A 6,450-nucleotide genomic window follows, 5' to 3' on the forward strand; every position below is an offset into this window, starting at 1 on the left:
CTGGCCTTACAGTAATCTTAATGGTCCCTGCTTAATGCTGTTAATCGCTATTCAATTAGTGGGGGAGCAAGGTGTTGCAGGCCCCTCTGGCCGAGAAGGGGGCGGGGGGGGGGTTAATTGGACTGGTGGATGTTCTGCTATATGCAGTTGGTGGATGTTCTGCTATATGCATTTGGTGGTAACGGGTACCACTTCCACCACTGAGATCAGCACAATGTCATATGAAGAGGTGGGGAGATGGCAGAACATGTAACCAGCCAAGAAGGGTCCATCACCACCTGGCTTAATGTCAGGCTATGTTTTTTTAGTAACGGTTTCCAATTATATGAAATGTAAACACCCCCCACCCCCCTGGGGTGCACTAGGAGTTACAAATGGTGCTTTGGCTGCTAAATATAAAAATAAACATGGGAGTATTGTACAGGACAAAGATTTAATCAGGCCTCAGGATTTTCAGTGCATCACTTTTCCTGTCAGAAACCCAAAAAGTCTCCCATATATTCTTTAAATGTTTTTGTGACAAGACAAATCTGTGCCCTTTGGAAGCTGAAATCTCCCCTCCCCCAGCTGCATACAGACCCCACCCATTTAGGAAATTGCATGAGGCAAACTAGGCAGCTGCCCCCCCTCTGCCCCCCTCAGCTGCCACCTAATGTTAAACCGGCCTTGCAGGTAACTAGAGAACACAAGGCAGGCACAAGTTGCACATGACAGCTCAGTTATACATCATATGGATACAGGGAAGCCTTAGAGAAGCAAAAGAAATACAACCGTGTTGGAGGCCTGAAGAACCACAACATGGGCAAAGCTTTATATCACATAGTAACACTGACTCACCCAGGCACAGCAGCAACACAATGACCTCTCCCAGTATGATGCAGCCTCCCCTCCAGCCTGTTACAGAAGGGACCTGAGAAAAGCAGAGAGAACCCATCAACTTCACAATCCCACCCAGCAGCCAGGGCCGCCAGGGGGGAGCCAGGACAAGTATCCCCAGGCCTGCGGTTGCAGGGAGCTAAGCCAGCGCTGGAAGTTGGACCCAGCCCAGTTTCTGTATATGGCTACCGGGCCCAGCTCTCCTCAGCTGCTGCAGATCCCTCACTGCCAGGCACCCACTGGTGCACATCTTATGGGTGGGCCCAGCCTCAAGCACACACCGCCAGGAGCCCAGCAGCTGGGGAGAGCCACAGAGCAACCCAAAAGTTGGGGGGATAGAGCTTGTGTATAGTGTGGGGAGGAACAACTTGTGCAGTACACACAGGGAGGGTACAGCTGTCGTATTGTGCAGAACTTGTACAGGTATCAGGGGGGAATGAGTGTGAGGGGGTAATTAAGTGATAGCAGATGAGGGGTATTGTATATTGTGTGTGGGATGAGATTGTATAGGTATCAAGGGGTTGTGTGGAGAAGGTGAGAGAAGAGGGCATGAAGAGAAATATATGGGGATAGAGGGAACTTTGCAAGGTGGTGCAAAAGAGGGGGGCTTGCAAGGACATCACCATGGGGGCCCCAGCTAAAACACTAGTCCTGTACCCCCAGAAACCACGCACGCCTCCTGAGCATATGGACACCCCCACACCAGCCCACATCTATGCTCTACTGACCGTTCTGTTCTTACTGACAGATTAAATATGTCAGTGGTGATATTGGATACCGAGGCTTGAGCCTCATTACTCCAAGTTCTCTTGTTGAGTGTATTGTCGCACACTTTAGGAAGCTTTTTGCAGCAAGACAGACTTTTATACCCAGCACCACCCTCATCTGTGGGTCACATGGGTCTCTTTCAGCCAATAGGAATCAAGCTTTCCACCAATCAGGATGCAGCACAGGTGTAGTATGAGGATCATTAGTTGTGATAGAACAATGTGAATTAATTGTATCAATTAGCTCATATGAGTCTCACTCTGTCCCCTATTCAATACAATGATAAGCTATTAACACAGGTAACAATGTATCAGCTTCCCTTCACATGAATGAAAGTTCATTCATCATTACCTGTGCATCACTGAACTTCTTACTCTGTTGATTGGAGGAGGTTTGGTTACTATATTCTACATTATTAGGGTCTGTTATCACATCACTTACATCACACACACTTCCATTCAACTGAATAGAAATGACACAGTGTTTTATAATGTCATTAATTCTCATAATACAAATAAGAGAAGGGGGCTGAGTTTAGTATTATAGTGAAACCCTCCCAGCTGGAGAGACCCCTCTCTGGGGAAATAAATCTCAGGAAATTACACTTCTTTAGGGAAAGTATACACAAGCCAAAAGCAACACAGTTTATGTATAAAGATAGGTAAAATAAATTGTGTGTGTATATATATATATATATATATATGTATCACAGAATACTGGGATGGGGCAATGCCCTGCCTATGTCCTTCTCCTGAGCTGAGCACGGCAGGGTCAGTATATCTCAGCCCCCCTATCTCCCCCTGTGAGTAGTAATACAGGACCGTGTTTATGCCCTAAACCACGATATGCAACGTCATTTGACCAGCCCCCCCCAAAAAAAATCTGGCGCCCCCCCAGTTTGCGCACCCCTTATCCAACCCTCTGTTTCCCTCGCAACTTGCAGCTTTAACTCCTACTGTCTGTAAGTCTCCCAACATACCACTTAGAGTGTGAGCTCTTTGGGGCAGGGCCTCCTTTTGCCTTCTGTTGTCATTTACCCGTTCCACTTATTCCCAGTGTTTCTCAGCTATTTACCTTGTATTGTCATTTTGTAAAGCGCTGAGTTGCCGCTAAATAAATATAATGATACATACACCCAGTATACAAACACACTCCTCACATATAGATACACTGCTGCCCCCAAACTTTCTGGGTTACAGCGGGCCCAGCACATCACCTCCCGCTCCCCAGCTCAGAGCGGGACCCCTGCACCCCAGTAATCCTCTGCCCAGGCCGGGGAATATTCACGTGGAAACAAAGGCTTTTCTCAAAGGATTCCTTTCCTGCACGAACTGCAATCCGATTATCAGAAGGTTTGTAGAACAAACAGTGCATTTAAAACCAGAATACATTTGATATATGGATTTTTTATTTCAATAACAATACATGGCATTTGTCACAGTTTTTGGTGTTAGAGAGCTCTCTTGGTGAAGTGCAAATATGTAACCAGAAACCCCGCTTCTCGCTTCAGGAATAGACCTTACAGCAGATCCTTATCTGCTTAGTAAAGGTATTGCCCAGTTCCCAGAATGCATTGGGTGCGCCCTATAAATCCCAGAGAGGTGCGCTGACCGCTTCCCTCACCTCCGCTCTCCCCCCCACCCACAGCTCTCTCCCCTCACCTCCCTCTCCCCCCCACCCACACTCGTCTCCCCCTCACCCACACTCTCTCCCCCCCACCTCCCCTCATTTACCCCACCGTCCCCTCATTTACGACTCACCTTAAGACACATCTGCTTAAGAAGCAGTTGAGTAGCACTGGATAATCATGAACACATGATACATAAAGCTTGGCCCCCGCAGACGCACTTACCAGAACTCCCTCCTACTGTCTCTGTACGTTCTCCCTACCTACCAATTAGATTGTAAGCTCCTCGAGCAGGGACTCCTCTTCCTTAATGTTACTGTTACAGTAGGTCTGAAGCATCTTATTCCCATGATCTGGTTATTTATGATTATTTGGTTATGTGTATATGGATATATATTGACTACTGTGAAGCGATATGTACATTTATGGCGCTATATAAAAAAAGACATACAATACAATACAATTTACCCCACCTCCCCATCATTTACCCCACCTCTCTCTCCCCTCCCCACCCCTCTCCTCCCCCACCTCTCTCTCTCTTTCCACCCACCTCTCTCTCTGTCTCCCCCCACCTCTCTCTCCCCCCCACCTCTCTCTCTCCCCCCCCTCCCAACCTCTCACCCCCGCCCCCCCAACCTCTCACCCCCCACCTCTCTCTCCCCCCCACCTCTCTCTCTCCCCCCCCACCTCTCTCTCTCCCCCCCACCTCTCTCTCTCCCCCACCTCTCTCTCCCTCCCCCCCACCTCTCTCCCTCCCCCCCACCTCCCTCTCCCCCCAACTCTCTCTCTCACCCCACCTCTCCTCCCCCCCCACCTCTCCCTCCCCCCACCTCTCTCTCCCCCCCACCTCTCTCTCCCCCCACCTCTCTCTCCCCCCCACCTCTCACCCCCCCCCCCACCTCCACCCCCCCCACCCCTACACCCCCCCCACCTCTCTCTCTCAACCCCACCAAACCCCCCCCAACCTCTCACCCCCACCTCTGCTCCCCCACCTGCTCTCCCCCCCCAACCTCTCTCCCCCCCACCTCATTCCCCCACCTCTCTCACCCTCCCACCTCTCTCCCCCCCACCTCTCTCCCCCCCAACCTCTCTCCCCCCCCCACCTCTCTCCCCCCCACCTCTCTCTCCCCCCACCTCTCTCTCCCCCCTCCTCTCTCCCCCCCCACCTCTCTCTCTCCCCCCACCTCTCTCTCTTCCCCCCCACCTCTCTCTCTCCCCCCCCCACCTCTCTCTCCCCCCCCCACCTCTCTCTCTCCCCCCCCCACCCAACCTCTCACCCCCCCACCTCTCTCTCTCCCCCCACACTCTCTCTCTCCCCACCCCAACCTCTCTCTCTCCCCCCACCTCTCTCTCCCACCCCCCCACCTCTCTCTCCACACCCCCCCCCCAACCTCACTCACCCCCCCCACCTCTCTCTCCCCCCACCTCTCTCTCCCCCCCACCACTCACCCCCCCCCACCTCTCACCCCCCCCACCCCTCTCTCCCCCCACCACTCTCTCTCAACCCACCAACACCCCCCCAACCTCTCAACCCCCACCTCCTCTCCCCCCACCTCACTCTCCCCCCACCACTCACCCCCACCACCTCTCTCCCCCCCCCCACCACTCACCCCCCCCACACTCTCTCCCCCCCACACCTCTCTCCCCCCCCACCCTCTCTCCCCCCCCACCTCTCTCTCCCCCCCACCTCACTCCCCCCCCACCTCCTCTCCCCCCCCACCACTCTCACTCCCCCCCCCACCACCTCCCACTCTCCCCCCCACACACTCTCTCCCCAACCCCCCACCTCTCTCTCCCCCCCCCACTCACCCCCTCTCTCCCCCCCCCCCAACCTCTCTCTTCCCCCCCTCACACCTCTCTCTTCCCCCCCACCTCTCTCTCTCCCCCACTCTCTCTCTCCCCCACCTCTCTCCCCCCCACCTCTCTCTCCCCCCCACCTCTCTCTCCCCCCCACCTCTCTCCTCCCCACCTCTCTCTCCCCCCACCTCTCTCTCCCCCCCACCTCTCACTCCCCCCCCCCCACACCTCTCTCTCCCCTCCCCCCCACCTCTCTCTCCCCCCCACCTCTCTCTCCCCCCCACCTCTCACTCTCCCCCCCCACTCTCTCCCCCCCCCACCTCTACCCCCCCCCACCTCTCTCTCCCCCCCACCTCTCTCTCACCCTCCCCCCACCTCTCTCTCCCTCCCCCCCACCTCTCTCTCCCCCCCCCACCTCTTCTCTCCCCCCCCCCTCTCTCTCACCCTCCCCCCCACCTCACTCTCTCCCCCCCCTCACCTCTCTCCTCCCCCCCCTCACCTCTCTCTCCCCCCCCACCCACCTCTCTCTCCCCCCCCACTCTCTCCCCCCACCTCTCCTCCTCCCCCCCACCTCTCTCTCTCCCCCCCCACCTCTCTCACTCCCCCCCCACCTCTCTCTCCCCCCCACCTCTCTCTCCCCCCCCCCACCTCTCTCTCCCCCCCCACCTCTCTCTCTCCCCCCACCTCTCTCTCCCCCCCCACCTCTCTCCCCCCCCCCACCTCTCTCCCCCTACCCCCTCCTCTCTCTCCCCCCCCACCTCTCTCCCCCCCACCTCTCTCCCCCCCACCCTCTCTCTCCCCCCCACCTCTCTCTCCCCCCCCACCTCTCTCTCTCCCCCCCCCACCTCTCTCTCTCCCCCCCCCCACCTCTCTCTCTCCCCCCCCCCATCTCCCCTCCCCCCCACCTCTCTCTCCCCCCCCCACCTCTCTCTCCCCCCCCACCTCTCTCCCCCCCCCCACCTCTCTCTCCCCTCCCCCCACTCTCTCTCCCCCCCACACCTCTCTCTCCCCCCCCACACACCTCTCTCCCCCCCACACCTCTCTCCCCCCCCACACCTCTCTCCCCCCCCACCTCTCTCTCTCCCCCCCACCTCTCTCTCCCCCCTCCTCTCTCTCCCCCTCCTCTCTCTCTCCCCCCCCACCTCTCTCCCCCCCACCTCTCTCTCTCCCCCACACCTCTCTCTCGCCCCCCCTCACCTCTCTCTCCCCCCACCTCTCTCTCCCCCCCCACCTCTCTCCCCCCCCCACACCTCTCTCCCCCCCCCTCACCACCTCTCTCCCCCCCACCTCTCTCCCCCCCCACCTCTCTCCCCCCCACCTCTCTCTCTCCCCCCCACCTCTCTCTCTCCCCCCACCTCTCTCTCCCCCCCTCCTCTCTCTCT

The sequence above is a fragment of the Ascaphus truei genome, chromosome 16 (genome assembly GCF_040206685.1).
Source record: "Ascaphus truei isolate aAscTru1 chromosome 16, aAscTru1.hap1, whole genome shotgun sequence".
Classification (NCBI taxonomy): domain Eukaryota; kingdom Metazoa; phylum Chordata; class Amphibia; order Anura; family Ascaphidae; genus Ascaphus; species Ascaphus truei.